Source organism: Dermacentor albipictus, chromosome 1 (genome assembly GCF_038994185.2).
Source record: "Dermacentor albipictus isolate Rhodes 1998 colony chromosome 1, USDA_Dalb.pri_finalv2, whole genome shotgun sequence".
Classification (NCBI taxonomy): domain Eukaryota; kingdom Metazoa; phylum Arthropoda; class Arachnida; order Ixodida; family Ixodidae; genus Dermacentor; species Dermacentor albipictus.
The window spans coordinates 346875392-346894559 of NC_091821.1; the positions used below are offsets into that span (position 1 = coordinate 346875392).

A 19168-nucleotide genomic window follows, 5' to 3' on the forward strand; every position below is an offset into this window, starting at 1 on the left:
TTCAAATGCCCAGTGTTCTGCGACAACGCACGAATCGTTCGATGCGTAATCTTTGTCATCAGCGTCGTAGTAGCTAGGTATACGCGTACGGCCTGCCAAACCTTTCAATCTTCTAGAGAGATATCTGCCTTCATCTGTCTACAATGCGTTTCCCTGTTTGATTTTGCCAGTACCGCTTTATTTATCAATTTCAATGCCAGAAATACTAGACAGCGCAGAAGTGCGGACTGCAGCGAGCAGCTTTCCCGTATGCGTGACGCGATGGAGAAGCTCTCGCTGCCAAGCCACAGCTCGAGGCGAAGATTTTTCGGGCGAGAGGACGCGGCGCTGTGTGCCGACCGACGGCCGCGCGGTGCTGTCACCGCAGCTGCGGGCACGTGCCGGAGACAGCGCCCGTTCTCTCGACGCTGCCGCGTCGATCAGACGCGGTGGGACGGAAGAAGAGGGGTGACGGAACCCGGGGTTCTCGCGACATCAGAGCCGCGCGATGGCCGCGCCGCGTCAAAGACAGGCGCCCAGCTCGTCGTCGTCGGGCGAGGCACCGCTCCTCTCCTCTCCTTCTTTTCTTTTTTTTTTTTTGTTTCATGCGCGATCTCTCGGCGCACACGCTGCGGATAAAGCCTCCTGGCGCGTGCATAATGGCTGCTCCTTGGGTTTCGTTACAGAGAGCTGCTGGTGCGCTCGCTTCCTGACAGGCGCAGCGCGAGGAAGAGAAGGAAAGAAACGAAGAAACACGTCCGGGCTGCGAGGGGGCGTGTCCGCCGCCGCGGAGGGGGCGTGGCGGCGGACGCCGGTTTCGAATTTGGCACTCGGCGCGCGCATGCGCGCAGTGTAACGCACCGCAGGTCCCCGCGGTAGCGCTTACGTACCGCCACGTGACCGGCAGGGGGGGACCAGGGAAGGACGAAATCAATCCCGCCAGCACGTAACGCACACAAATTCTGGGCACATCGCGGAACAAACGGAAACGCGCGCAGACTGCCTTTTGGGACGCGTATATATATATCTGCAAACGCTCGCTTTGAGAGGCGCCGGAGCTGGCACTCGATATCTCTCCTTTCCCTCTTCGTAAGCGACTCGGGATAGGATATGTACGGTCTGTACTCGGCAGACGCGTCTGGAGTGCTTATTGGGTCCGCCTTCGATTTCCGCAGTGCCACCTTGGATCCGCCGAGATTCAACGCGAAACTAAAACCCATTCAGATGGATGTTTGCGCGCAGACTGCAGACGGCGGGATTGCTGGGCTGACGAAGCGGCTGTTTGCGTGTTGCCGCCAAATATTTGCATACTGTAATAGAAGCCGCAAGAGTGATATCGTTTATGGAAAGGCGACTGCCATATGCGCGCGCTGATGTTTTGAGCGCTGGTCTGGTTTCTGGCTTCTTGTGTTGCCCGAGTCGGACGCATTTCCTCATCTGTTATTCTGGTTGGTCAGAGTAAAGAATCAGGCACAGATGCCGCTTCGATCAGAGCCAGCGCGCATGGTGAGTGGCACTTTCGTGGAATACGCTCAGCGAGAAAGTAAAGAAAAAGAAGAGAAACTGAAGGATGAAAACACATGACTGCTCTCTCAGACATTATTCCGCAATTCCAGCTTGAAATTCAGTGTTTACTTCTTTTCAGCGAATAGAGGCACTAACTCCCGTAGCACTTAGAAAGACAGGCGAATATACCATGAAATAACCGTGAAATGAGAAGGATACGATGTAGTTGATCGACAGGTGATCATACGGTGATTGCCATATCCCACCTATTAATTTTGACATTTAAATAAAACTAAGTTAGGGAAGAAGGAGCAGTTATAGTACGAGCACGAGCACGAAATTTGATAAAGTCAAATGAGAGTAGTGTCCGCTTCTTTGTGCTTGCTTTAGGTTATGTCGACATTATTTGAATGAATGAATTAATGAACGAATGACTTCATTTCCCATAAAGTTCAAATGAGTTCTCTGGACTTCACACGGACGTGTAGGCACTATACATACCTCGCCAAAATCTGCCACTGTAAGTTTTCGTTCATTTAGACTATACGTGCGTTGCTGTATTAGTTTTGCCAACCTGGAGTAAAACAAAACACCATAACATAACATGCCCTGTTCTGCATTTAGATTCGAAAGACAACAACTTAGCAGAAATGGTAGGGCATAGCGGGGCGGATATTGGTAAATGCCTGCCCGTGGCCTCATGAAGGCCATGGTCAGAATAAAAGAAACTTTTTTAAAGACAACATATTTTACTGTTTGGTAGATTATATAACCGGACCCACATTAAAGCGCAGATGGCCGCGAAGCGTATTCGTGAAACGTGTGATCTGCCGTTACGCTGTGCATTTCGCAGGCCCTGACATGGCGTTTATACGATATCTGTCTACGTACATTTATACCTACGTTTACATTTTATTACATACATTATATCTACATTTACACCTACATGTCTCTCGTCCTTGCTTTTACCTTTCCCGATGGACATATACGCAGCACGTAAACGATGAACCGATTGAGTTCTGCGGGAATCCGCAAATTGAAGATCGACACATGGAATGCACACTTGACATGCACTCGATAGCGGAAACTTAAGCCGCGCGGTTTCCTCGGACAACAAGCTTCGTGGTAGAGGAAAAAAAGTTGTCCTATTCCAGAGATTGGAAGAGGAACCACAGCTTTTCCAGAGCAGTCGCTCGATCGGGTGAACTAACCGGGGGACAAAATTATTTGACTACTCCAAAGACTGGAAGATTGACTAACCACGCGGAACTCATATATACATTCTTTTTAACCTCATGCATGTCACAATGATGTCAGCTTCCGCGTTCAGGGGGCATTACTGTGTTAAATCTACGACATGAGCGTGTCTAAACATGATAGTAAGCATAAAACGTAAGCATGAGATGGTGTATATAGCCTAAACAGTGTCTTACGTCCGTAAAACGTACACACATATAGCTTAAACGCGAGCCACTTGGGAACGTTAGTGAACCGCTCGGGAGGAGTGGCTTCTCCGCCCAAAACGCCGACTCTGCCAGGCGTCGCCATGGGCGAACGAGCCTGAGACTTCTTTGGAGACGCGCCCACGCGATGACATTTCTCCGAGGAAGCTGCTGAGGTGAAACACCGCGAGAGAGCGCGGATCGATAAGAAGCGTCCAAGGCGCCCTCCCGTGGGCACAGAGCTCCAGCAAGTGACTGAGGGGGGGGGGGGGGGGAGCTGAGGAGGGCGATCTGAGCGCTGGGCGCCGTACTGGGGAGAAGCCAGCAGCTCACTGCAAAAAAAACGTAAGAAAGAATCCCGTCTCCCAGAAACGCACATCATTCGCACAGTCAGGACAACCCTGTGAGATGAGGGCTCTTCGCGCTCGCGTTGTTAGAAGGCGCAAAATGCGGTACAGGTCGAGGATCGCGGACAGCTAGGATTGCAGGTAGATGACGCGGCGTTTCCCCTTTCGCAAATAATACGACACAACTTGCCTTGCAGGACGACCCCTCACACGAACACAGTCAAGGGTGTGCACTGCGAGTGGCTGTGAGGGAACAAATATATAGTAATGAACGCACTTCCTAAATGATGAAAAAGACGATTACGAACATTAAGACGAAAGTGAGCGTCGTGTACTGGCAGAAACGCAAGTCGCGAGCAGCAGAGGAAGTATAAAATGGCGACTATACGGAGCACAAAGAGAGAAGCCGCGCGCGTATAGTTGATGAAAAGGCTGGCTGCCGCTGTGGCAGCACAGCCGGGACTGATGGAGGAAGAGAGGAGCGCGCCGCTTCCCATTGTGCGAGACGCGCGCGGGTTAGCCGAGAGGAAGATGAGGAGAACAAGGAAGGCCCGCGGAGCTGGTCGAAGAAGGTAGAGGACGGGGGTCGGTCCTCGCTGTGTCCGTCGCCCGCTTCCGCAGCCACGCCCACCCGCGGTGGCGGCGGCGGCTCACGCGCATCCGCAGATGAAAGAGGATGGAGAAGAGAGCAGCAATTGGGGAGCCGCCGAAGGAGGAGATGAAGCAACCGGAGGGAGATGCTGCTGCTGCTTCCTCTCCGAGAGAAGGGCGCTCTCTGCCTGCTGCCTCTGGGGCCCGGAAAGAACGCGTTCTTGCTGCCTCCATCTTTGGCCTTTCTCCCGTTCTTCGTATCCCGTCTTCCTCTTTTGTTCCCGTTTTCCCCATTTCCCGAGACGTGCCTCCCCCTTATACGCTGCCCGAAGCTGCCACCGCCGCCGCCGCCGCCGCTGCTGCTGCTGCTGCCGCTGCCAGTGCGGCTGCGTTTTCCCCGTCGGAAAGCCCACCATCTCGGCGGGTGCGCGCGGCAACGCCCACTACTTTTGTGCCAGCGACATCCTTTCTTCTATCACTTTTCCCTTTTGCTTCGCTTTTTCCCAATCTCTTCCTAAAAATATATATATACGGATATGTATAGCTCCACGGCTTCTCCCTCTTTTCCTTTTTAGCCGCGTCTCGCCTCGTTTCTATATGTACGTTAGCCGTCCTTTCCTCCGCGCTTCTCGTCTTCCCAGTCTTCACCTCCCGGTACGTGTGTAGCGGTCTTCTTCCTGTTCCTCTGTCTTCGTTGGAGCTGGTTCTTTGGCGATGAGCGCTCCTGCTGTGCACAGTGCCCATTTTCTCTTTTTCCTGTTGTCTTTTCTATTCTGCTATGCGCGCAGGGTGGAAGCGGTGTACGTCGTATCGCGTCTTGCTTCAGACAGGCGGCTACCCCTCATCGGTCTCACGTTTCTTCTAGTTTGCCGCCATGGACGTTGTGTCCCATGGCATGGTCTTTTCCTTCTGTCCACCTCTGCGTCCAGTCGGTGTTGCGCTTCTTCCGTGGACTTACTGTGGACACTCTTATGCTTTGATCAAAGTGAGATAGCGTTACGACCAAAAATATTTTAAAGAGGTTAACTCTAACAAGAAAGCGTCACCGGTGTGTTATCAGCTGCTGTTGGCGTACACACCCTAAGTGTGCTTCTCAATGTACGAGTTTTGCTAGTAATCCCCCTGTTAAGCAATGAGGAACAAAAGCCTTCGATGAGTAGTATTGCTATGGATGTTGCTCTACCTCCACCCTTCAACATAAACATTAATCACTTGATTCTAGAGCAGTTGAGTAGAACATGATGAGTTAAGCGCAGCTTCCTGGTCATTCATCAATAAGTAATATCGCTGTATTTAAGTTGTAGTTATCAACATTATACATTTTGACAAATCGGAAATGGTGTGTGTTCTGTGCGCGTCGCGAATGTACGGCCAGACTTTTCTTTCAAGAGGGAAGCGGGCCTCCCTTACTTTTATGGCTTTCTCTTTCACTGGCCCCCCGCGGACTCCAAGCTGTGCGCGAGAGAAAGGACCCCGCTCCCTCCGTTCGGTTCCTGAAAGAAACCCAGTGACGACGCTTCGGGGTGGTCGGCTGTTGTTTCCCGCGCCCGGGGGCGTCGACGGGGATGGAAACCACAGTTGGAAAAGCGCGGGACGGGCAGACTCGCCCCACCAGCCCTAGAGACCGGACCACTTTTTTACGGGGCTAAAACTGAACGTTTTGTGTATTTTTGACTCGCTTTTTTGACCTTCTCAGTGTAATTAAAGTTTGTTTTAAATGTTCAACTGCGTTCGACCCGTTATCTAGCTGGACAGCGGACGCTTTGATCCCGTCAAGTGCGATCCGCGAGGCCAGCATAGTAAAAAAGTGAAGTCGACTGCCATCGGCCGCCAACTCAACATCCGCTGCAGTGGGATACGTCGCACGGCAAGACCTCCGGTTTGACCATGACATCCGCCTACTGCAAGGACACGGCATCGCCTGCAAGTTGAGCAGCTGACGGCACACAGGGCAACGACAAGGTGGGCTCGTTTCAAATTTCATCGCGCAGCTTAGCAGGCTTCACCACATACGTCCGCTTTGAGTGAGATACGTCGTGAAGCACGCACGCCAAAATGGATCAGGACAAGCTGACGCCTGAAACGTCTCAAGTTATGACAGGAGAGCATGAAGCCTCTACGGCAAACATTCGATCCCAAAGAGCAACTACGTTTTCCATGAAAGCTAAAGAAACGTATGAAACGAGCCGCGAAGAGCACTGCCGGAGAATAGACGCTGCCTGGAAGAACGTGGAGACAGCTATTTTCAAAGTGTCATGTGCAAAAGAGGAAGACGTTAACAACGCCGCAACGCAGCTTCGCGCAAGCTATGAGCGCTACGAGCACGTCGCCGCCAGATACGCTACCTTCCTCGCCAAAACAAGCAGATCTGAAGCCCAGCAGGAATTAGAACTTCAAAAAGTAATCGACGCAGATCGTTATGTGACTGTAAGCGACAAATTACGTGAGGCTACAGAACGAGAACGCGACCGCTTACAAGAGGTAATGTCGCAGCACTCTCTATCGGCCCACTCAAGCGTTTCTTCGAGGTCACGACGATCGGGCTCGTCAACAATCAGCCTAGCCGCCGTACAAGCACGCGCACAAGCTGAAGCCGTCCGGGCCAGAGCAGAGTTTGGTCGCAGAGAGGCCGCGATGCGTATTGAGAAGGCAAGGATAGAGGCTGAATTGGATATTTTGCAGCATGAAAAAGAAGCGGCAGCTGCAAACGCCCAGGCGAATGCGCTCGAGACAGCCGTGGAGCAGGATGGCGGGGAGCGCATGCGCACGCTCCCTCCTGTGGACCGAACGCTGCAGACTAGGAGTTATATCGATGAGCAGCAAGCCCTACGCAACTCTGCGCTCGCGTTTACTGAGGAGGCCGTTACCAACTCAAGCGACGACGTAAACAATGTTCACACGTCGCCGAGGGCCAACACAGCTGCGAATAATTCGATGTGTCTGCGAGCTGATGAACGTCCACCTGACTACCATGCTGCCCCTAACAACCCAAGTTTTAAGCATGCTGGAGCGACGAGTCGTCCTATGGACTTACGAGTTGAACCGCAGCCGCTTGTGCACGCCCCGGCACACAACAGTTCAAGCTCAGAGCTAGCCGATGTCCTCAAATTCCTGTGCCGCAAAGACCTTGTTTCAAGCGGTCTTATGAAGTTTGATGATCGACCTGAGAACTTTCGCGCTTGGAAATCATCGTTTAAAGGTGTCGTCAGAGATCTAGGTCTTTCGGCCCAGGAAGAGCTGGACCTTCTCATCAAATGGCTCGGCCCTGAATCGTCAAATCAGGCTCGGAGATTGAAATCGGTGCACGTGGATGACTTTTCAACGGGCTTGAACGTTGTGTGGAAACGGCTCGACGACGTCTTCGGGTGCCCTGAGGCAATTGAGGATGCACTACTGAAGCGGCTGGAAGACTTCCCGAAGATAGCTTACCGGGAAAATACCAGACTCCAGGAACTTGGCGACCTCCTGCTAGAACTCGAGGCTGCGAAAACTGACCCGTATCTCGCCGGTCTTGGCTATTTGGATACCGCAAGAGGGGTCAACAAAATTGTTTCGAAGTTGCCATCCGGACTTCAAGAAAATTGGATGTCGGCGGGGTCGAAATACAAGAAAGATCACCACACTGCATTTCCACCCTTTTCTTTCTTTAGCAAATTTATTAGAGATCAGGCCAGCATGAGGAACGACCCGAGTTTCATCTTGCATCCACAAAATGCCTCGTCTGAATTCAATCAAAGGAAGGAAGACAATGGTACCAAGACCACGCGGCAAAGATCATCTGTGTCAGCGAGGAAAACAGAAGTGGATCCTGTTTTTGCCAAGATTAATCAAGATGCGACTGCTAACGAACAGCAACCGGAATCGAGGGACTTGAAAAGGTGGTGTCCATATCACAAGAAACCTCACCCTTTGGAAAGGTGTCGCGCCTTCCGTGAGAAAACCTTGGAAGAGCGGCAATCTTTCATAAAGAAGCAAGGGATCTGCCTACGATGCTGCTCATCCAAGAACCACATGCAGTGGCAATGTCAGGCAGTTGTGAGATGCCTCATATGCGACAGCGACGACCACGCCACAGCGCTTCACCCAGCATCGCCAACCTCAGGGCCGTCAAGGGCTAGTGGGTGTGATGACAGTACCACAGATGCCTCAGAAAGAAGAGTCACATCTAGGCGTACTGAAGTGGCAAACGCTGGCAACAGCACAAAGTCGTGTGCTAAAATCTGCCTCGTAGAGGTGACCCATGAGACTCAGCCTGAGAAGACAGTCAGAGCGTACGCGATTCTTGACGACCAGAGTAATCGCTCGTTGGTTAGGCCAGAACTCCTGAACGATTTCGGAGTGAAGGGGACGCCTACGCAATACACGCTCCGCACTTGCTCCGGCAGTACTGAAGTGGTTGGAAGGGTCGCTCATGGTTTTTTCGTGCAGAGCACGTCAGGCGAAGTCAAGTTTCCTCTTCCACCTCTTCTCGAGTGCAAGGCAATTCCAGAAAACAGAGAGGAAATTCCGACACCTGACGCTGCAAGGCACTACCCGCACTTGAAGTCAGTAGCAAATCACATTCCGCCTCTTGAGGAGGCTGGAATACTGCTCCTTCTTGGCCGGGACATCCTAAGAGCTCACAAGGTTCGTCAGACAATCAATGGACCCCACGACGCGCCGTATGCTCAGAAGCTCGACCTCGGATGGGTCATTGTCGGTGACGTTTGCGTTGGTCGAACGCGGAAAACGGGCAGCGTCAACGTGTTCAAGACCCATGTGCTGGACAGTGGGCGACCATCACTTTTCGAGCCGTGCCCAAGACATTTCTTTGTTAGGGAGGCACCGATTCTCTACTCTGCGGATAAGGTCTCAAAAGATTTGCGATTGGCAGCAACATTGGATGACACCCTGGCCCCGAATCTTTTCGAGACAACAGAATTTGACAACCAGCGTGCTCTCTCCATGGAAGACAAGACATTCCTCAAGATAATGAATAGTGAATTCACCCAAGACAAATTAAACAATTGGGTCGCCCCTCTCCCCTTTCGCACACCGAGAAGTCGGCTTCCGAACAACAGAGAACAAGCTCTGTCTCGTCTGCTCTCGCTACGGCGTACCCTGCGAAAAAATCCTGAAACAAGGGAACGTTTCGTCAACTTCATGAACGAGCTCTTCATCAAGGGTCATGCGGAGGAAGCTCCACCACTTCACGTGGACGAAGAATGTTGGTATCTGCCCATATTCGGCGTTCACCACCCCCAGAAGCCTGATCAAATCCGAGTCGTGTTTGACTCCAGCGCTCAGTATGAAGGGGTATCTCTGAACAACGTTCTCCTGACCGGCCCTGACCTGACGAATAACCTTGTGGGGATTTTGATACGCTTCCGGCAAGAACCAGTTGCGGTTACAGCGGACGTCCAGCAAATGTTCTACAGTTTCATGGTTCGCGAGGACCATCAGAACTACCTGAGGTTCCTCTGGTTTAAGGGCAACGATGTCTCCAGAGAAATCATAGAGTGCCGAATGAAGGTTCACGTTTTCGGCAACAGCCCGTCGCCAGCTGTTTCAACGTATGGCCTTCGACGGACTGCCCAACAAGCTGCCCCACGATTTGGTGAAGATGCCAGGAAGTTCGTTGAAAGAGATTTCTACGTCGACGATGGGCTTAAGTCTCTTCCAAGCGAAGAAGATGCCATTAGTCTGCTGCAAAGAACGCAGAAAATGCTTGCAACAGCTAACATAAGGCTGCACAAGATAGCTTCGAATAGGCAGAATGTGTTGAATGCATTTCCTCGAGAGGACCACGCCCAGGGACTGAAGAACCTCGACTTCGGCACAGACGCGTCGCTTACGCAAAGAAGTCTCGGTCTACTGTGGGACATAGGCGACGACAGCTTCGTCTTCAGGGCTCCTCGTCAGGACAGGCCATATACGCGGCGAGGAGTGCTGTCGACCGTCAACAGCCTTTACGATCCACTAGGGTTTGTGGCTCCAATAACGGTTCAAGGCAAGTACCTTCTCCGTGACCTCGTGACGAAGGGTTATGACTGGGACACGCCGCTTTCGGACGAGAAAAAGCAGAGATGGGACGAGTGGAAGAACTCTCTCCAGACACTACAGCACCTTCACGTGCGAAGAACGTATGCGCCAGTCTCGACGCTTGAAGCCGAAAGCAGGGACATTCATGTATTTTCAGACGCGTCCACAAGGGCCGTCGCAGCTGTGGCATACCTACGCGTGACTGACAAGCAAGGAAACAGACACGTCGGATTTGTGATGGGAAAGGCCAAGCTTGTTCCACAACCAGAACACACCATCCCAAGGCTTGAGTTGTGTGCAGCAGTGCTTGCTGTAGAGATGACCGATTCTATACTACGAGAATTGGACTTCCAGCCGAACTCGGTCACGTTCTACACGGATAGCAAAGTGGTCTTGGGTTACATATACAACGAAACAAGAAGGTTCTACGTGTATGTGGCCAACAGGGTGCAGCGGATACGTAGCAGCACGCAACCTGAACAATGGAAATACGTTCACACAGACGAAAATCCAGCAGACCACGCCACTAGAGCGATTCCAGCAGCACAGCTTAAAAGCACGAACTGGTTGTCCGGACCTGATTTTCTCTCACGACGAGAAGAGGAAGCACGGTCGTCGAGCTTCATCCTCTTAAATCCTGATGAAGACAAAGAAATACGCCCTGAAGTCTGCACTCTGGCGACGGAGGTGAACAGACGACAGCGACTCGGAGCTGAACGCTTTCATAGACTCTCGAACTGGAAATCTCTCACTCGTGCTGTAGCAAGTCTGATCCAGGTTGCCCATCGCGCAAAGAACGCATCACAAGGAGAGGTAGCTCCCGTTGAGGCGCTCTCCAAAGCCAGGCTCGTCATCATTCGCGCAGTACAGCAGGACGCATTTTATGAAGAGATATGCTGTATCCAGAGAGGAGAGCAGGTTCACAAGACAAGCTCGCTTCGAAAGCTTGACCCATTCTTGGACGCCAACGGCTTGATCCGCGTCGGCGGCCGCTTGAACAGAAGCGACCTTCCAGACGATGAGAAACACCCTCTCTTGTTGCCAGGTAGGCACCATGTGGCGACGCTTCTCGTGCGCCACCACCATGAATGCGTGGAACACCAGGGCCGACACTTCACAGAAGGAGCCGTACGAGCTGCTGGGTATTGGATCGTCGGAGGTAAAAGGTGCATCTCATCCGTGCTGCAAGCATGCATTTCATGCAAGAAGCTGCGAGGGCGCTTTCACGACCAGAAGATGGCTGACCTTCCGGCAGACCGAATCAGCACAGATCCTCCTTTCACGAATGTGGGAATCGATGTTTTCGGTCCCTGGATGATTGCCTCTCGCCGAACGAGAGGTGGTGTTGCAAACAGCAAGCGCTGGGCAGTCATGTTCACCTGCTTAAGCATTCGCGCAGTGCACATTGAGCTGATCGAATCAATGGATACGTCGAGTTTCATTAATGCCTTCCGAAGGTTCCTAGCAGTGCGAGGGCCCGTCAAGCTAATACGCTCTGACTGCGGGACCAATGTTATCGGAGCTTGCAGAGAACTTGGAATCAGCGCTGAGGGCATTCATCGCTCACAAATAGGCAAGTTCCTCAGCGGAAACGGCTGCAAATGGATATTCAATCCACCGCACGCGTCCCATATGGGCGGTGCGTGGGAGCGGATGATAGGCATTGCACGTCGCATTCTTGACTCAATGCTCATGCAGTCACGTCATCAACGACTCACGCATGACATTCTTGCAACCTTTTTGGCAGAAGTTGCGGCCATCATTAATGCCAGGCCCATAACTCCTACTTCGTCTGACCCCGAAGATCCCACAATCCTAACTCCGGCGACACTCTTAACCCAAAAACACGGAAGCGCATCTGTAACAACTGGGCAGTTAGATACAAGCAACCTCTACAAACGGCATTGGCGTCTCGTGCAAAACCTGGCTGACGAGTTCTGGAAGCGCTGGCGCACAACGTATGTCACTACTTTGCAACAACGCCGAAAATGGCAAGCAACAAAACCCGACCTCAAAGAAGGCGACGTCGTTCTACTCAGGGATAAAGAAGCAACCCGCAACGACTGGCCCGTCGGAGTGATTACACGAAGCCTGCCCAGCGCAGATGGAAGGGTGCGCAAGGTCGAGCTGAAAACAGCCAAAGACGGGGTTGTGAAAACATTCTTCCGGCCAACAACAGAAGTTGTGCGTTTGCTGTGACCGTGATATAGTGGTGGCGTCTTAACAACGGAAGACACCAGACGGGGAGTGTTCTGTGCGCGTCGCGAATGTACGGCCAGACTTTTCTTTCAAGAGGGAAGCGGGCCTCCCTTACTTTTATGGCTTTCTCTTTCACTGGCCCCCCGCGGACTCCAAGCTGTGCGCGAGAGAAAGGACCCCGCTCCCTCCGTTCGGTTCCTGAAAGAAACCCAGTGACGACGCTTCGGGGTGGTCGGCTGTTGTTTCCCGCGCCCGGGGGCGTCGACGGGGATGGAAACCACAGTTGGAAAAGCGCGGGACGGGCAGACTCGCCCCACCAGCCCTAGAGACCGGACCACTTTTTTACGGGGCTAAAACTGAACGTTTTGTGTATTTTTGACTCGCTTTTTTGACCTTCTCAGTGTAATTAAAGTTTGTTTTAAATGTTCAACTGCGTTCGACCCGTTATCTAGCTGGACAGCGGACGCTTTGATCCCGTCAAGTGCGATCCGCGAGGCCAGCATAGTGTGGAAGCAAGAAAATAGTTCCCTGAAAAAATGCTTAATCCCGAAGCCGTTCAATAAGTGGGCTTTTCCCCATGATGCGCGCTCATGTGGCGAAGCTAACTTTAACAGACCCGGCGCTCAGAGATGTCATCGCATCGTCGTCGGAGTCGACTCCGACGAAGGCCGGTCCTCCTGCCTACACGTCAGTAAAAACATTTGCCATAATGTTCGCCTTTCCTTGCTTCTTTGGGACTATGACATTTTGACATACATGTTGCAATAGTATGTAAAGAACACGAGAAAAGTAAGCTATACGAAGTAACTTGATTTTAATTTGCCGGTGCAGCAAAAGCGTCCCACGAATAACCGTGACACGAACATGGAATGCATAACCTCCAGGCTTCTGTGTTAATTACTCGACAACTACAGGTCATAGGCGGCGGAAATGTGAAACGGATGCCGGAAAGCTTGCGGGCGATGTAAAAGCAAACCTACTGTAGTCTGTCGAACATAGCTCCTTCTGTCACGAATTACGATCGACTGTCGATAAATGTGTGAAATTCACATAATTTCATTAAATTATGGGGTTTTACGTGCCAAAACCACTTTCTGATTATGAGGCACGCCGTAGTGGAGGACTCCGGAAATTTCGACCACCTGGGGTTCTTTAACGTGCACCTAAATCTAAGTACACGGGCGTTTTCGCATTTCGCCCCCATCGAAATGCGGCCGCCGTGGCCGGGATTCGATCCCGCGACCTCGTGCTCAGCAGCCTAACGCCATAGCCACTGAGCAACCACGGCGGGTGATAATTTCATGCCATGGCGCTGGAGATTCCATAGAAAGCAAGTCAAGGTGGGTTGAGAATGATTCTGTGCATTTTACAGAGACCCATCGTAACTACATATATAGTAACTAAGTATTCATTTATTGTACAATCAGTCATGCTACATTTATTCATTAAAGTATTCAATCACCTGCTCGAATTGCATGCACAGGTTAATTATTGGGGTGCAAGCATTACAAGGGGGAAAAATCTTGCGCAATTACTACCGTCCCGTCAAACACGGTACTGCCTTCACTAAAGCGGTCGTCAGTATAGTGACACCTTCCACTCAGAAGTAAAATAGGTGCACCTCAGGAAAACAGAATGTTCAATTTACTCGAAGCTTCATGTTCGTTGTCCATCCCTTGCAACCATTGCACAGTAATTGTACCGAGTATAGTTTTACCCTCAACTTAGGTTTACCCTCAACAAACGTGTACGCCGTGACTTAAAGGGATAGGATGCGTTATGGGGAACGCCGAAAGTTCGTCGACTGCTTGCTGGAGCCACATTTAGTTTTGTAGAAATGCCCATAGAAGAATTGTTGAACGGACAGAACTGAACGATTGCAACAGTATTGTACGCACCTTTAGAAACGTGCGCGCACAGCAAAATCTTCGGTTGCAACACGTGACTTACCTGCAACCATAGGCAGCAAGGGCGGCGCTTTTAGTCACGTGAGCGGCTGGAGCTGGCGTAGCAACCGCGGCGCAAGGAGTGACGCCGCAGGAAGAGAAGCATGATACCTATGGGAGAAAGTACAAAGCGAAAACGTGTTCTCTGGAAACTGGATTGTAATTCTGCAATGTCGCACGTATGTTTCAGTTTCGTTCCCTTCTTCTTTCTTTTCTTTTCTTTTTTTTTAAAGAGCAAGCTTGAGCACAAGCAAGCCGTCTGCGATGTTTGTCAATGTTGTGTTTCAATTTTGTTGCTGTGGTTGCATATCGCTTAACAATATTTTCTCCATCTACGTCTCCGGTCAGGGTACCATATCTATGTTAGGATGGGACCTCACTTCGCGTATATTGCATTTGGGCTCATGTAAGAGCTAAATTTACTCCCATAGACCTTTTTTTTTTTACAAGTTTCCCTCTAATTACGCTCCGCGCCCGCTTTCTGCGATTATTGTTGTTAGGTCGACCACTGTTGCTCATTCCAAGTTTCCATCAACCTGTCAACATCTCTCTACATCAAATTCAAGCCCGTGTATTCGATCTGTACGTTTGAAACAAAGACCTCATGCGTTCACACGTTCCCGGCGGCCTCAATGGCCTGCATTTCATTTTTTTTTTTTTCGTCGGCACGTCTCATTTCACGCCTTGATGGCACGCACTGCCGGAGGTGTCACAGAAAGCGGGAGCGCGTGGGTATTCTTTTTTTTTCTCTTGTATTACTATTTCTTTCTCGTCTCTGTCCCAACCGTATCAATGCGACCCTGTGCTTGACTCCTGGAAGCTTAGCCGCCTAGCGCCCCAGCCCGAACAGCTTCGGTGAGGGCACACGGATCATTGGGTCGCTCTCACGTTTCGGGGTCGGGCAACAGTTTCGCCGGCTCCTTTGACACTGCATTCATCATATTAGCGCGTCACACCGGGTGAGCGCCACTGGCGGCAGAGAAGGACCTCGCGAAAAGTGTCGTGCAATTGCTTGAAAGCGACAGAGAGATTATGCGGCCCCCTCTAAAGTATGACGTCCCCCATCCCCCTTTCCCTTCCCTACTCTCGCACTCCACCCCACCTCTTCTTCTCTGTGAAGCAGAAGCATGACGCCCTGCCGCTTGCATGGATGGATCGTGTGACAATGAGGGCCAATTTGCTCTTTCACATATAATTTGCTGGCGCTTAATCCTCCGGCCGATGCCTTCCCTTCCCTATAACCCCCTCCTGCTCTTCAGATTAGCCTTGACCCTCGTGCCTTGTTTGAGCTCGCATAATCCGGTCTCTTTGATCCGCTAATCGGAGGGGGATTGAGCGGTGTAAGCTGCCCTGCCTTTGGAGAGCGGGCGAGACACGCGGGTGTCCTTTGTCACGATTTGTATCCCCGAGTTTGCATACGTGCTTGCGCGCGCCACCCGATACACGTCAACGATGGGGGTGAAAATTAATCTTAGCAAGCAATGTTTGGAGAGCCAGACAGCTTCATCTTATTGAGAAGAGCGCATTTTGATATGCTAGAGCTCTCGAGTGCCTCAGAAAGCATCAAAGCAGAGTGTTAGACTCCAATGTTATCGAGGCCTGGAAAAGAAGTCGATGGTGCAGACAGGCTGGATAGGCTGGTTCGTTTACATGAACTACGCTTTTCATTTATTTGTTCTCTGACTGCAAAAGAAACTGCATTTCTGATTACCGATTGAAGTTAATTGTTACACTGAAGCACTTTTCTATATGTGGTCCAAACGCAAGTATAACTTTCGTGATAGGCAGTCTTTTTTCTTTTTTTGGATGGGCTGCTTCTTTATTCCACGAGACAACCACTACATAAACTTGATTCGGTTGTCATCTAGCCTTGTCAGCCGACCAGTTCGGCCACCATCTTATCTGATCGAAGCCGTGACTTCAGAGAAGAGCAGATGGTGTGTGCTTAAGGAGTGTTAAAGTATAAGCGATAAATATAAATATAAATATAAATATAGATATAAATATCCGAGTGATAAATACTCTCGCCGTCGATTCGAAAACATCGTTTTTGTACACTCAGGGCCTAGTGTAACAGCTATTCCGTGTGAATATATTCCCAAATATTTGCCGAAGTTGATTTTGTGCTGCTCCTGCTAAGTAGCTATATTGTACTATTGATAGACTGAACGGTGAAAACCGAACGCTTTCGGGTGTTTATACTTTGAACACGTATCGCCTCTCTGAAGCTAAATATATCGCACTCATCTCAGTCATTGTACCAGCCGTCATTTACATGTCTTTGGAAGGGAGAGCGCTTACAGACAAGCAAGAATTACGCTAGCGTCGTATGCAACCACTTGCAGAACTGTTGCCACTGACATCATCGCTGCGATTTGGGGTCAGCTCTGGTACGAGTATGGCCTGTATATGCTGCAGAACATGCCACAGTTTCCTCACCCGTTTTCGCTTAGTGAACAAGAATGATGCTTCGTTGCCTAGTAAGAATACTAAAGGCAAGGTGCTTTTGTTTCTCACTTCCAGCGTTCCTCATCGGTCCTCTATAGCCAATACCTCATTTTCAATATCTTATAAAACTGTATATAACACCCACACGATTTATTGCTGCTTTTTTTTTCTCTATCCACCAAAAAAGATGATGGCTAGAGGCATTCTTTTCTCCGCATACTGGTACGCCACCTGCCACAGACACTACGCAGCAATTTCACGCACCGAAAAGCCTTCATCGACAATATACGACCGAGATCGATCCTCACAACATGTTTTCGTATCTTCCCGCGAGTCACAACAGGACGTCCACTTCGTAAAAAGCAACGGAGACTTGGTTCTCACGCCGTACCTGCAGGCGTCTGTTGTCCGAGACCGATTTCGGCTCGAGGTTACTCGGGCACTCACTCGAGAAACGGCGTCTACATTAAACGTCGCTCATCCGGATCTGGCGGCAGCGCTTGCAATTAGGATAAGGCACGGATGGCAGCGCCCAAGGAGCTCATCCGTTCTCAGACATTATACACACGATACTCGCATCGCTTTGACCAATGATGACCGTGCGTGTGATGTGCATCCTAAAGAAGAGCCTCACGGAACCTCTGAGCTCATTAGTGCCCCCTCTTGTTCTAATGAGCCATGCGTTGTGGCGTTACATTCTTATTACCGATGAATTCCTGCACGCAACGCTTCCAAGGAGATGAGACGAAGGGTGAGTAAGCTGCTTGTGACGCTCCAGCTTATGGAATATTTTGTGCTTGCCGCTGTTGTGCCCTAATCAGCTACAATAGACTGTCGACAATTGTAAAATTAAGCGAACATGAGAATATGTTCGGGAAACAAACCTCTCAAAGTCGCTATTGACTGCGCTCTTCTGCGTCAACTTAACTATCCATAGCTTTATATATACCAGCTAATTAAAATGTTCCCCTAGTGTTTACCATCGTCGTCTCTGTTTTCCTTCACATGACGCCCATTTTGTCATTGGAGCAGACCTTCAGTGATCATTTTTTAGATACTACCTGGTCGGACCAACTCCATCTTTTTATAAATATGCATATATCAAATATAGGATATAATACAGCGTTTGACCTCTGATCAATACTTACCACCATCGTCTTCGTTTTCTTTCACATGATGGCCAATCGGTCATTAGAGCAGACCTCCGGGGATCTTTTTTACATATTACATAGTGGGCCGCGATAGCTGAATCGGTTAGAGCATCGCACGCGTAATGCGAAGACGTGGGATCGTTCCCCACCTACGGCAAGTTGTTTTTTCATCCACTTTAATTGGCACTAATTTATCATTTCTTTAATTCAATTAGTAAGTACAAGTAATTTCCCCTACGTTGTCACTGGCGTCTTTGTTTGCTTGCATGATATGATTTTAAAAAATTGGGCGCCTCGGTTAACCCCATTTCCTCTCTCTCTCTCTCTCTCTCTCTCTCTCTCTCTCTCTCTCTCTCTCTCTCTCTCTCCACATACATATATATATATATATATATATATATATATATATATATATATATATATATATATATATATATATATATATATATATATACACACACATACACACACACACACATATATATATATAGTGTGTGTGTGTGTGTGTGTATATGCACAAGGTGCCCCAACTATCATGCACCAAGATTTAAAAGTAAGCTAATGCCACGTAGCTGGACAGAACCAAGGTAATGTTGTTTTCCGTCGCTTGGAGATAGATTATTTTTTGCATTGAGCTTGATCTGTCTTAATTAATTAGTCAACTTCTCAAATTTTATAATTAGATGGAAAGTGTCAATGAGAAAATTGTAGAGCAACATGACAAACTCCCGAGGCAGCTTTCTGTTCCTCAGTACGTGCTACATAGAAGTGTTTTTTTTCCGAGCGTGAAAGAAGCCCGCGAACACACGCAATACGCCTCGAGCGGCCAGTCGCTCGGCAATTTTGCACGGGCTTCTTTCACGCTCGGAAAAAACACACTTCTATGTAGCACGTACTGAGGAACAGAAAGCTGCCTCGGGAGTTTTAAAGTGAAGCTTCATATTGCTAGTGCATTTCCGTCGTCCGCCAACAACCCGCGAACTAGCTCGTCGGCGCCCCTCGGCGCAACCACGCGAACGAACTCGTGCCACTGCTCACGCGTTCGTCATCATCGTCGTCTCCTTCCACAGCTGGCTCCGATGCCGCTCATTGCTTAAAGGTGTGGGGTCTACGGGTCTCACAGGAGTACCGACCACCGCGGGTTCGAGCTTAGCGAGCCACAGGGCCGCGTCAGCCGTCAGCCTCTAGCGCCGCTGCGCGCGAGCTCAGGCCACAAGGGGCTACCGAGCGACGCACGCAAAAACACAGTATTGCCCTAAAATGAAGGAAACCGTTTATTGTTTCCAACGGCACCCAACACTGCACAAACGCCCGGTCCCGGGACGGCGGGGAACCAAAGGGGTCCCGCACCAAGGGCGAAAATACAGCTAGGGGGCGCCTGTAGCACGTCGCTGCGAGAGCACAGGCTCAAGCTGGGACGCGCCGCTAGGAAAAGTCCCGGCGGCTATGCTACTCGCTCTGGCGATAACCAATGGGCCAACTCGCGAGAGCTCGGGCAATCTCCTTCGGCTTGGGCCTTCGATGAGTGCGGCTCGGCG

At 50.4% G+C, this 19168-nt stretch overlaps 1 protein-coding gene and 1 long non-coding RNA gene across 5 annotated transcripts in view; one reads left to right on the forward strand and one right to left on the reverse strand.

Moving 5' to 3' along the window:
• Nucleotides 1-19168, reverse strand: part of LOC135920280 (uncharacterized) — a 237483-nt gene that overhangs the window by 97225 nt on the left and 121090 nt on the right. For both annotated transcript variants that reach the window (XR_010570208.1, XR_010570219.1), the window contains exon 2: nucleotides 14036-14142. This is a non-coding gene — a long non-coding RNA (uncharacterized lncRNA). The remainder of the gene's footprint in view (nucleotides 1-14035; nucleotides 14143-19168) is intronic.
• LOC135919775 (transcription factor Sp9-like) overlaps nucleotides 1-19168 on the forward strand; it is a 189072-nt gene that overhangs the window by 58420 nt on the left and 111484 nt on the right. The window lies entirely within an intron of this gene.